The sequence below is a fragment of the Micrasema longulum genome, unplaced genomic scaffold (genome assembly GCF_059751315.1).
Source record: "Micrasema longulum isolate JH-2025_06_02 unplaced genomic scaffold, ASM5975131v1 h1tg000831l, whole genome shotgun sequence".
Classification (NCBI taxonomy): Eukaryota; Metazoa; Arthropoda; class Insecta; order Trichoptera; family Brachycentridae; genus Micrasema; species Micrasema longulum.
In genome coordinates, this window is record NW_028278023.1 from 789,992 (window position 1) to 804,417 (window position 14,426).

The 14,426-nt window shown below is 30.3% G+C and overlaps 1 pseudogene across 1 annotated transcript; it reads left to right on the top strand.

The window, feature by feature from the left end:
- Positions 1 to 8,942: 8,942 nt before the first annotated feature.
- Positions 8,943 to 12,402, top strand: LOC148278752 (allergen Tha p 1 pseudogene; annotated as a pseudogene). The gene is made up of 2 exons (XR_015823093.1): positions 8,943 to 9,033; positions 11,808 to 12,402. The product of XR_015823093.1 is annotated as an allergen Tha p 1 pseudogene (transcript).
- The last annotated feature ends 2,024 nt before the right edge of the window (positions 12,403 to 14,426 follow it).

Below are 14,426 nucleotides of genomic sequence, written 5' to 3' on the forward strand. Positions count from 1 at the left end.
AACATTTAATAAAACAATGTATAACACCAAGATTTTAAAAATCAGTATTCTGTATATTAAAAATGTTTTTGTGTAAGTTTTGTGAAAGCGACATCACTACATAATCGACCGATTCATGATTTGATTAAAAGAAAATACCTACATATTTATAAACCAGTGTTTTTAATCCATAACTAAATACTCTTACGTCGTTATATTTTAAAAAATATTTAAAAAAGCATCATGTGTATATTGTATTACCATATCATTAGCAACTTATAAAGCAATAGTTATCTATGTCGCGCTCATAAGCGCGTCTGAGCGCGAGAGAGACAGAGACTATTTTCATAATGCGTATGCCGTGCGATGTCATACCATGGGCTTATTCACGGATACTACACAATGCGTATGTGTAAGTATAGCGCACGCGCCAGCTTAAAAAAAACCACCAGTACCTGTAAGGGGGTTTTCGACAAACCATTTATATGCGATCAATAAACGGTGCCGAGGTTTTGAAGAATATTAGTGAGACAAAGGTTTTATTTCATACTTACGCAAAAATCAAAAGCTAAAAAATAAGTATGTGGTGACCTTGCCAATGTTATACAGGTGTAAGGTTCGAGATTTCTATATTCCCTTCTCTAAAATTATTTTATAGAAGGTAATATAGAAGTCTAGGCATCTACAGGGCATATGACCTGTCATCGGCTGGTTTAAGTAGCCACATTACACACTGTGTAACATTCACCATTCTGTCCATATTTGAACATCTATATTCCTTCAATTCTTTCATCTGTTAATGTCTGTGAATAATATGTTAGTTTACATAGGATTATTTCTAATAGTCTAGTCCAATCCAGTCCTTGTCTACAAACATTTGGACAAATTCAAAATATTGATCATTATTTCCTTGAATTCCTTAAAGAAATTTCCATTAACTTGTAAAGCAAAGAAGTTTGGAAAGATGATTAAACAGTAAGACGATAATACAAAACTTGTCAGTCACTTTTAAATTTAACTTGTAAATTATTACTTAAAAATATTTTCAAGAAAAAGAATTAGAGAATAGACAAAATAATTTTTTTTTATGCAAACATAATAGACAATATAACGAACAAAAACGTTTTGAATGATATTTATTACAAGTCGTCTTCTATTGATCTTTTGATAGAACAACTCTTTTTGACGTCAAGCTCTTAAAACATAATAGCTTCGCGAGTAATGTACATAATAATAAACGTATATAAGATTACCTTTGTAGATTTTCATCTTAGTCAGAAACACCAGTACAGAGGATAGTAACAAATGGTCTTTTTTGTTATTGAGATCTACAACATTCTGCGTATGTACGAGTATTTTCTTCTCTGCGCTTAAATATACGAAATAAAACTTGGAAATTATATTTTTTAATCATTTTAATAAAACGCAAATTAACAATATTTTAAGTTTGTCCCCTAGAAAGTTACTAAGAATATAATATTATAATATTATTACAGGGATGGAGAATACTTTAGAGGTGGAAATGTGTAGCTCTGGACATTTATAAGGGTTACGGACTTTTATATTTAATATATTTTGGCTTTGGGCATACCTGTAATTGGAAGGATTTTTTAAAAGAAAAATAAATATTTGCATTTTTATGTTTTACTCAAATATTTCAATTTTTGACGAGTTGTAAATTTATTTATTTATTTATACATCAGTGGTTCAAAGAACCTTTTACAAAAAATAAATATTTACATAAATAATCACAGCAGTGCACAATTAACATGTAGTACATAGTATGAAATAATAGAATAATAAAAACTTAAAAAAATAGTGAAGATATAATACAAAAAACAAAAAGTAAAAAAAAACATGACATCTCTAAATAAAATATAACAATAACCATGAAAAAATATTTTGTTCTAAATATAAATATAACACAGTAATGTTGTAAATAACTAGATAATAATAATAAAAAAATAATACAACATTAGTGTTTTAAAAAATATGCGTTTTTTAAACAATATATTTTTTTTTTTTTATTAAAAAAAAACATAACTAATTCATTATCAGAAAATGGGAATCAAGTTGGGGTAGAGTGGGGTTCAAACCTCGGACTTCTGATCCTTGAGTTCTCAACCTAGCCACGGGACCACAACCCGATTCGTTAAATTTGTTTGAAGTTTAAGTTGATTATACCAACTGGACCTGCCTTTATCGTTTTCAGTAAAGGCCGGTATGAAGGTCATCAAAATGTAACTAAGATGTTGTTTTAAATTAAATATTACAACCAGAATTATCTTCTTTTTTTAAAAAAAGATAATACAATTCTAAAAAAAATGTTTTAACTGAAGTATTTCCATATATTTTTTTAACGTATTACCGGAGGCATAATTTCATGAAGAAATAAAAGAAAAGGTCACAAAAATGTATGTGATTTAAAATGCTTGTATTTCTTTTCAAAATAAAAAAAAAATTGACGTAGACCTTTTTCATGTTCAACTTATAATCTTTAAATTATTAAAACTAATTTTTGTTCAAAACTTAGTCTTTATTGAGATCCCAGATACCTAATTTTAGTCTAAATTTAAAATGGCGTAATCTGGCAGTATAAAAGTAATTATATTTTAGTTACATAAAACTTTTAAGTATATTTGTTAACAGAAATACCTTTAAAAAGATTGTTTTTTTAAAATTTATGTTTTCTCATTTCTTTATTATTGCGCGATAAAAAAAAAACATTCGTTTTAAAGTGGCAAAATCGTACGATTTCCTAATTTTGCGTTCGTTTTACCAGACTACAGCCTTAAGCCCACCATACACCCGCAGCTGTTATAGAGTCCCGAGGACTCTCTGTCAGCTGCGCATAGATGAAAGTTATTATAAATATTCCTAAGGATAATACAAACTCCATGCAGATCAAGGAGAGGGGAGGAGGATGCATGGAATGAGACTAACACGTCTTCCCCACCCCTCAGGGTCTCCTCAATGCCTCTGTATTTTTTTTTTCAAAAATATGTATTAGAAGGACTTCCTGGTGAGGGAACGGCACGAGACACCCTAGTGGGAAACAGGGAACATTATTCTGTATAAAAAAAATACAAACATTGTAAAAGTATAAATAAGACTTATTTTTAATATAAAATATTAGGAAATAAATACCTCAATGAGGAAATTTAGTGTTTTTTTTTTAAATTAATATTTGTTAATAGACTATTAAACTAAGCTAAACAAAATTTTTGATTATTTTTATAAATTGTATTATCAGAGCTATGATTTTTTCAAGTTTTGTATTTCTGAAATAACTCCGCATGTGATGTCATAGGTTGTTCTCTGTTAGTTCTTCCTATTGGTTCGTTTACGGTAAGCCAACCGGATATCCTTCACAGCTCTCACAGCATTGGTTGGTTCACATGAACCAGTGACGTCAATCAAAGTAGTGCGTCTTTATTAAAATATTTTTATATTATTTTTTTCGTACATTTTTAAGAAACTTTGCCGTACAATTGAATGCTCTAATTTTTACCGCGCGCAAGAAATACTTTTTGTATCCAATTTTCTGTTGGGCTGAAGTTCCTCATTAATCAAAATAACGCATCGTTTGGAACTAACATCGCATTTCAAATCAGGTTACTAATGCATTTCAATGCAAAATGCAAAGAACTGATAAATTATGTGGAGTGATAGAAGTGATATTACAGCAAATAAAGATATTGCATATTATCTAGTTTGACATTGACTTACTTCAAGATCTAATGTCTCATGGCATAACCTCATGAGTCACTTAACCATGCAATGTTCAAAGGCAATACAATTATGACTTACTTACTATTAGAAATAATCCTATGTAAACTAACATATTATTCACAAACATCAACAGATAAAAGAATTGAAGGAATATAGTTGTTCAAATATGGGCAGAATGGTGAATGTTACACAGTGTGTAAAGTGGCGACTTAAACCAGCCGTTGACAGGTCATAAGCCCTGTAGATGCTTAGACTTCTATATTACCTTCTCTTAAATGTTCTTCATCTCTGTCGTAATATGTTAATATCAATATTTCTTTAACGTACACAAAAAAAAGTCATTTTGGATTTTGCTATTGCAAGTTGAATGATTTCCTTTTTGTTACTTGCATTGCAAGACTAACCTTTTTTATATTAAATCAATGCATAAGTTAATCGTTCGTATTCGTTTTATCAATAACCGAATTAAAATAGTATGCATCGTTCTCCACACAGGGCAGGGAAAATCTAGTGATATTATTAAAATTCAGGTTCTAGATTGCTGTTATAGTGTCTTGAAGGTAAGCCACTGTTGTACTTTGATCTTACCTTCTTAATACTTTCCTGGTATTCCTGTAATGAATTAAACTTATATTATTTATGTTTTGAAAAAGATACGTTTAAAAATAAACATCAAGAAGAAAATAATTCCTTCAACATAAGTTATGTGAGATCATTATAAATATCCTTTATGCTCTTAAGTCGCAGTTTATATATCAAAATCTCCTGTCACTAGTAAAAAGTAAACAAATAATAACGAAAATCAAACAATTTTTCTTCTTCTTTTTCCACATCCACTCCTAAACGAGGCATGTGAGACCCTATCGCCAGCCAGTACTCTCGCCTCCTTCCACGTCAATCCTGCATCTCTTGATTCCACCGGATGAAGCCATAAGTTAGTCTTCGACTGTCTTCTAGGACGGTAGAAGCCCGTAGGTATGAAGAAGAGGCAATTCTCCTGAGGCATCCGCAGCACGTACTCATGCCAGTTCCACAGCCAAAGGCTCAAAACGCTCGTTATAGGAGGCTGCTGCGTCTGTTCTCGGACTTCAATGTTAGTTATGAAATCGAAACACATGCCTATTATTTTCCTCAAGCAACGTTCAAAACTCAAAAGTTTAGTGTTTTAGAATGCCAATTGCTAGGATTCGCAGTCATATAGGACTACTGGCATTATACAAGATTTTTAATTACGTTTTGACCAAGTATAGACTAGAGTTTTAGACAGCACGCGTGTTAAAAGTTTTTCCAGCAATTCCTTGGCGGGTTGCGAGCTCTTTGTGTATGCCACCAACCTTAGTTATGTGAATTTTCAAGTATTTAAAACTGTCGAATTTCTAAATTTTCTGCTCAAACCACTTTTATATAAAAGTTATTTTTGATATTAAAATGTAATAATGTAGTGGTCAACATAAAAGTTAAAACTGCTATCGTCGATAATTTTTTATTTTTTTTAAATTTCAAAAACTTAACATATTACAACAGAGATGAAGAACATTTAAGAGAAGGTAATATAGAAGTCTAGTCATCTACAGGGCTTATGACCTGTCAATGGCTGGTTTAAGTGGCCACTTTACACACTGTGTAACATTCACCATTCTGCCCATATTTTAACATCTATATTTCTTCATTTCTTTCATCTGTTGATGTTTGTGAAGTTAAAGAGCTGAAACCTTTATTTAGCGGGTGAGATTCATCTAATTGAATTATTTCACCCACATACCAGGCAACGCCTGAAAATGTTATTTTTTCAATTTCTATACTTCTTCATGGACCAGATGGATTTATAGTGCCTAGACTTCTATATTACCTTCTATTAAATGTTCTTCATCTCTGTTGTAATATGTTAATGTAAACAGCTCCCCAGGGAGTCGAATCCAGTCCATGTTCAAAAACTTAGTAGAAATTAACTTACGTTAGTCTAAAGATATTAAGTGCATAATATTATTTTATTTTACAAACATATTGATTACACTCACGGATCAGAGGTCCGAGGTTCGAATCCCACTCTTCCCCAACTTGATTTCCATTTTCTAATAGTGAGTTACTTACAACTCACCTCACTTTTTTTTACAAAAATGGTCACCAAAATTGATACATTTGGGTAAATTATAAGAACGCTAATATTTCTTTTAAAAAAAAAAAAACAATCTTGCTCAACATATACGTACAATTATAAACAGTTTTGCGTAAACATATTCTCAATTACACAGCATTTAAACAGGTTAATTAAAAGGTAACATTTTCAGGATCAGTTAGACGACATTTTTTAAAGAGTTATTGGAAAAGTAAAATATAAATAATTGCACTCCCTACATAATTTAGAAAAACCAAAATTAACATTAATTTCATGAGCATGAATAAAAAATTACTTTATTATTAATGTGTTTTTTCATAAAATTATCACTTTTATTGAAAACATGATTCACTAATTTATACACATTAAAATTGTTTATACAAATCTTGACACAGTCATAATTTCAGTTGTAAAATTTTGCATCATTTTAATTAAAATAATTGGAAATCTCAGTAAAAAAAGTTTTTGTCAAGTATCGTGTGTCGCAGAATAACGCCTTCTTTACTAATACGAGTATTATAATAAATAAGTACATTTCTTCTTAGGAAACGTTTTAAAAATAGTTTATTTTACCGGCTTTTTTGCAAAATAAAACAAAGGAAAGTTAAGTAGCAAAGTGTAATTATTTATTGTTTTATTGGAAAGCTAACAGACATTTATAAAATTATACGACACATATTATAAACATATTTCATAAGGTCAAATTAGAGACTTCCTCGTAATTGGTAAATAATAATACATAATGTAAAAATCTAATGGTACACAACTTTTTATATTTATATGTAGGTAAATGTAACGTGTATTTCAGAAATAAGAAAATAAATCTACCCTTGAATATCGGTAGCGCAATTAAAAATTGTATTTGATATTTTAAAAGAAAAACTAAATTTTACCCAGCCCTAAATCCATAAAATAAGTGGGAAGAAGTTAAAAATAATATACGTTAATTTTTTTTCTCTCAAAATTATTTTTTTACCCAATTATACAATTATTCTATTAGCGGAATTTTATTTATGTGTATGCATCTATTATCTTATAATTATATATAATGTTTTTTGGTGTTTTTTTTGTCGTGATAGAACTTTCGATTGGTCATCAATCGAAGTCAAGCTAATGATGATTGTTATTTTTGACATCTGTGCTCTGTAATACTACTAAAATTAATCATGAAACGCCTTACACTCCTCAAACGAAGTTTGAGAGTTGTGGAAATTTACAAGAAAAAATTGAAGAGATCATGGAATTTCTGTCCTTTTCACCGCCATTTATGTTACAATGAAAAATATTTATTAGTTAGCTGGAAACTGTATTCTTAAATTTTTTTTTTGGACATGATAACAATCTTCTTCTTCTAGTGCCTTGCCGAGTCCCGCCGACGTTGGCGTAATTTTAGGGCGAAATTTCTCTTAAGATAAACGGAAGGTTTTTGCGACATCGTACATCTTTATTCCCGCCAATAGTTAGCCAATCATAAACGCGTGTTGTGACGATACAATGCAATGAATCGATCTTTGAGGGATAAATTTGTGACTTGGATCTATAAAGGCTAATGTCATCTTCTTCTTCTTATTCTTCTTCAGCCTTATTCTCTCCACTGCTGAATAAAGGCCTCTTTCAAAAGTTTCCATTCCTTTCCATCACCCGCTTTCATCATCCACGTTTTACCGGTAATAGAGAAAATGTCGTCGACCCATCTTTTTTGTGGCCTTCCAACACTTATTTTGTTTTCCCATGCTAATGTTGTAAATCGTAATATTACAGGAGAGTAATTATTTAGCCATTTTGTGGAGTTATAACGAACCGTTTGACGCCTTTGATAACAAATATTAAATACAAACATTACGACACATGTATGTGTGCAAAAAATAGTTAAATTTATAAAGTTTTTTGATTGACATCGACCCTCTACAAAATGATGGCAAGAAAAACCTGACATTGGCCCGTTTAGATTCAAGCCATATAAATGATGACGTCGCACTTGTGAAGCCTGCATTGTATCCACGTACTGAATTCCAAAAAAAAATTGTAGTGCCTTCAAAATAAAAGAAAAACGCTTTTTTAATACGCCTGATCCATTATTTGTTTTTTTTTTTTTTTTTTTAATGTAGTTATAATTTATACGCTTATGGAAAGTCAATATATAAATAAATAAACAAAACAACACAAAGAGATAGTCAGTTTTCAATAAATAACTACACATTCCAAAAATAATCAAATAAACTAACACAACTAAAATAATACTATTAGTTCCATTATACTGCTATTTTCCATGTACTCATTAAGTCGATAATAGGCCTTTTTTTGGCGTACGCTTTTTATGAACATTTTGAACTTATTGTCCGTCATAATTAGGACACTGTCGGGTATTCTATTGTAGAAGCGTACGCAGTGCCCTACGAACGATGTGTTTACCTTACTTAGCTTCTATTTCGGGATTACCAATTTGCCTTTATTTCTAGTTTTATGCTTATGATTGTCGCTATTTTTTTGAAAGAGAGATATATTTTTACGCACATACATAATATTATCATAAATATACTGACTATAAACAGTCATAATTTTTATTTCTTAAAATATTTCTTAAAGAATTGCGAAAATTTCAGTTGTTAATACCTCTAATTGCCCTATTTTGCAAAACAAAAACTGCGTAAATATCGGCAGCCCGACCCCACACTAAAATGCCATAAGACATACAAGTGTAAAGGAAGCTAAAATAGACTTTATTACAAAATAGACTATACTTCATTCGCTGGAGATGTGAAATAAATAAAATATATTGCAAAAAAAATGTTTAAAAAAAAATTCCTTTACCGACTTACATAAAGGCTTTGTTTATTGTCGCACCCTGTTAAACCTAAATGTGAATTTTTAAAAAAACACGATGCCTTAACCTCGATTCAGAAATATTTCTTGAAATTTTCACTCTGATCGTGGTTTGTCGTATTTTATTATTTCTAAATAACCTATCGATATCTCTTTTTAACAAATGTATTAAGAGGGGCACAGCACGTATTTCGTAAGAACATTGATACACATAAACTTTTTTTATAAACATACGTACACGATATAATTCATCGACACAGACGATCTGCGATGCAAAAAAGGGTTATATTATGTTTAGGCAGTGTAGGTATATATATCATGAGGAAAAATTAATTTCATTACTGTATTTCTGAATTTGGTTCAAATAGGTGTGCATACCTTTCGTGAGTATTGATTTTTAATCATTTTCTTTATTAGTATGTTCGCATGAGGTCTCGAATCTGATTTCCAACTAAAGGTACCACCAACATCAAATTTCCGACTGGGTCGATAGTCTATACGAAAATTAATATTTCTACAAATTACAATTACAATACTGATTTTATCAGTTCCTGATTACAAATAAATAAAATAATTTGTGAGCAAAAATATGCAAAACCGGATCAGATTATGAACTAAAATAAACGCTTTAGTACACAAACTGTTGGAAAGGACACATTTTTTTCTTTCAAATGTTTTCTTTGCATTATATTTTAATGATTTATTTGACTTAATTGTGTTTATATTTGTATCAAATCAAAAACTAAGTTTTAGTCATGTGATTACAAACTAAATTGTTTTACTTAAATTACATATTTTATGTTAAAATTGAATTAATAGTTAAATAATCACTTTGCAAAATGTCATAAAGGATATTATAAAATGACGATGTATAAGTTATCAATAATAATAAAAATTAAATCTTGAACATGTACTGCACAGGACGTTTTCCCAAACAAATCTGTATTTCCATAATTTTCAACAAAAAAAATACGTATAATATTTGTTTCTCTATTTTTTTTTCCAAAAACCCATTTGATTTTTGGTAGTTTTTACTTTTAATAGTTAAAAAAATCCAATAACAATTTAAAGCGATTTTTTTAATTACCGAATTTCCTAAAATCTAAATATTTCTCAAAAAAGTGTAAGAGCCATAAGCAAAATGTTTTTTTTTTTTTTTAATAACTTTTTTCTAATAAAGAGATTATTCCTCTTTTTTTAAACATTTTTGTGGTTATATTTTTTAATATTTTTATATGACGACGGGCAGTCACTTGAGCCCGGGACACATACGTAATAAAAACACTAGTCTTTGCCGTCATGACTTGTACAAAATTATGCAAAAACTTTATGTTATCTATTACAGCAGTATAATTCACAACAAAAAATGTTTTCGTAGACTACTCAACCTTTGATATCTTTAGAAAAAGATTGCTTTTGTGACTAATTCATACAAAGTCCGTCATGAAATATTTATGTGGGTAATTTTAATTAAAATGAAAAATAAATTTTAATCTCAAAATTAGTATATAAAAGAGAGAAACATGAGAAGAATGGTAATGTTACAATGTTTAAAATTATAAATTTAGTCAGCCACCGATAGGGCAAAACCGTGCAAATTCCTTTTCAAAGAATTGCAATCTCCGTGTTGTAATAACTTTGTGAATAAAATATAAATTATTAGCTTTATGACGAATTTAAATAAGTAAATTATGCTTTATTTGTCACTTCACGTATGAGATACATAAATACTGAATTTACGATTTTGATTTCTTATAAATAAATCATTTAAAAATAATGCAAATTAAAACATTTGAAAAAAGTAATGCACCATCTTACATGTTGTCAATCGTCACGAAAAGTTTATTTTTGCTTTCAATTTAATCTGCTTTCGCATATTGTTTGCTGTTACGACTATTTGTGCATTATATTTGATCTTTTTAACGTTGATTCTATTTTTCCTTCCTCATTTCTTGGAAATATTTTTTGAGCCTTTTGGAGACATTATTTTCTTGAAAACCGTCTATTTCTGTACTAATTATCGTGAATGAAAAAGTTCAGCACTATGAGAAATTCGAAATGAAAAATGTTTTCTTGCACGCGGTAAAAATAGAAGCATTTTATCATATGGGAAAGTTTCTCTTAAATGTATGAAAAAAATAATATATATTATTTCAACAAAAATAAACTACTTTGAACGGCGTCACAACAACTCGCGAATCAGCAGAACTCTTCGACGAGAACTCTCGTTGTTACGGGTGGAGTAATTACAATTATTTAAAGAATCATAGCTCTAATAATACGATACACAATATTTAATTTTGGCTTAGTTTGACAGTCTATTATCAAATAAAAAAAATTGAAACCCACTGAACTTCCCCATTGTCATTATCAGGATTCTTGCTCTTTTCTGTTCCCATATTTTTACCAGATATTATTTAGAAGCTAGTCTATTGAATATAATACTTTACGCCAATTTTTACACAACACTTCAAAATCAATTCAAAAGCGTTTGAAAAACAGTTAAATAAGTGAATCTACGTCTTAAATTTTGTCCTAGGAATTTTTGAAATTACGTTACATAATTCATCATAGTTCTGTGACGTAATAAACTATTACTGTAGACTTTTTCTATTTTTAATTATTTCGTTTATTATTTGTAATCAGGAACCAATACAATGAATATTAAAATAAAATTATAAACAGTCTAAATGATTTCATCTCCCTTTCTATTCTGAACTAATGTGGCACCAGGACATTGATTGCAGTTTTACAACGATTGAATTTGGTCGTTTGATGAATTTTGATGTTAACACTATGGAAAACTAAAACCACACTTATCATTTATGAACTTATAAAGGAATTATTTCATTTTATTATTAACGATGTAATTAAATATGTAAAATTTTACATAACTTTCAAAATAAAATTTATCGAAATTGAAATACACGCTGATTTTGACATGGCATTAAATTTTTTGAATACGGATGTGTTATGAACAATGTATTTTAAAATTTAATAAAACGTAAATACGTTATTAATTGAGATAAACATAAACAATTCAGCTTGTAAAGATCGTATTAAAGTATTTTATATACATATGTAAGTGAATATGCTTTTATCGTTTCTTACAGTGAAAATAGGTGAAAATTTGCAATAATGTTTTTTGTTTTTTTAGCTTCACTATGAAAGGGGTACTGATATTTGTTCTGGGATGTCTAGTCTCAAGTTCCTTCGCCAGACCGATGGAAGATTTAGATAAACTCGACAATATCGATTTGGACGAAATCCTCGGATCTGAACGTCTCCTCAACAATTACGTCGACTGCCTGATGGATCGAGGGCGATGCACTCCAGATGCCAAGACCCTGAAGCAGAACCTTCCGGAAGCTCTGGATAAGGACTGCAAGACATGCAGTCAAAAACAAGTGGACAAGATTGACAAGGTAGTAAGCCATTTCGTCAACAAGAGACCAGATCTTTGGAAGCTGTTGGCCACCAAATATGACCCTAAGGGAATCTATGAAGTAAAATATAAGAAAGTGATCGAGAAAAATAAGGAGCATTAATTCACCATTAGATGCTGTCAATATTACGCAATATTAAAGTAAAACTGATGATTTTAATCGTAATGGGCAACATTTAGACTTAAAAAAGTCTAAATGTTTTCATTATGATATTGATATACATGTATCACAATCCGTATTGATAGTGTACATAATAAATACGTTATCAATATTATATAAAACAAATAAGATATTTATTTAATACCATTGTTGTTTTTTTTATACCCGTTGTTGATATAAATGTTTATATTGAGACCAATCAAGCTTATGGTCAATTAACTAAATAAAAATTAGCCCATGCGTTTGATTGAATATTTGTAATGGTTTATTGATAAAATCCTTTAAAACAGGCTTCCCTTTTTAACCATCCCTTTGTAAATGACTCATCCCATTTGAATAGCAGTAAAACATTAAACATTAAAAAGCCAAAAATGTCGTATATTTGTATATTTATAATTACCTGCTCATCTAATTATAAATATTAAAATTTCACGTTTTTTATGAATTTGTCAAGAGCCTCGAAAAAAGACGCCTAATAACGTTTGCTTTGCGATTAAATGTTTATCTTAAAAACTTAAAATCACCAAATTACTGAGTAATTACTGGAACGTAATAATTACAGCCTATTTTAAGCTTACTAAGAGATTCAAACTTTTTTTATAGAAACTATTTGAATTTCATATAATATTTAACTCCATGTCAAATATTTGATTAGATCTGTTTTTATTTTATCTTCGTATAAAAAGCATATTAATTTTTGTTTATACAAGAGATGCACTTGACAGAGGTTATAAAATAATACTTTTTGCACTTACAAAAACAACAATATAGAAGTATAAAATCTATCTGGGCCGGATTGAGAGCATGCTACTTGAAATTGTATTTTTAAAATATTTTCTTGGATATAATTGCCAAAAATTTATTTTGTGGCACTCATAATATTATGTATTCTATCAAATTTATTACGAATGTCCACAAAAATTTAATAATGTAAAGGTATTACTGTCTTTAGAAAATGTAGGGTATACATACACATATACATGCATTGGAAAAGTATAATTTAGAAAAATTTAAAAATATGTTATTTTTATGATTTAAAAGATTGTAAGCAAATAGAAAAAGAAAAAATTAAGTGTTCAAAAAGCTGCTTTTGATCTGACTCTGATCTGGCAGGTTGTAACATCTTGTTGAAACCAAATGTCATCAACGTCAATTTCATCCAACGCAAGCTACAAAAAGTTAGTCAACATGTCGCGATAACGAAGACCATTGACGGCACTGCATTGCCGGTTGCTCAAAAAAGTACGGGCCAATGAATCCGCCATTCCAAAATCCACACCACGCGTTCACACGCAGTGAAAGGCTGCTGATGGCTCCATCAACTTGGAAGTGCGCCTCATCGATAAAGGTGATTCTTTGGGAAAATCATTCTCGACTTGTTGATAGTCCATTATCCAATTACGAATGTTCGGCGCTGCGCATGGTCTGTTGGCTTTAGATGTTGCGTTTATTGAATCTCGTAAGCGAGCATGTGCAGGTCTTAACTCAAAATTCGCGACAAAAAGTTTCTGGAGACGTTTAATTGTTGACAGCGATGACGAATCGAGGTGGAGTTTGTGTATACTTTCTCTAGCTGCCGCAATGTTTTCAAGCGATCGACCCGAACAAGGACAGCCAACTGCTTTAATATCCTGAACGGAGCCAACAGTTTCAAATATACTAATCAAATTCTTCACAGCTGCTCGAGATGATGCATAATGATGACCGAAAAATATGTCACATTTTTGAGCCGTCTCTGTATCACCATTTCGGTAATGAATTTTTACAATTTCTATGGATTGCTCGACTGAAAAACACTGCGTGACTTAACCTCAAACATTGCTGATAACAACTGTAAAATTTCTGCCTTCCATGTTTGACGTAACGTAAATTATTCGAAATTCAAAATTCAAGTAGGTTTATATGCTCCACGTGACTCCTTGATCATAATCTCTAGTTCATTTATGTCCATACTTATAATGATTGGGGGGGGGAGGGTGAACGTGGTTCGTGCGAAAGGAACGGAAGGACTGTTAAATGCCAGCATCGCTACATTGGATGGTCTGAAAACGTTTCACTCCATGGGTGGTATTAATTGCCTTATCCCACCCCATAAGCTTTTTTCTCCCTTGAAAATAGAGAGGTTAACAAAACCACCTTCAACTGAAGCCATTGGAACATTGATTGGGAGT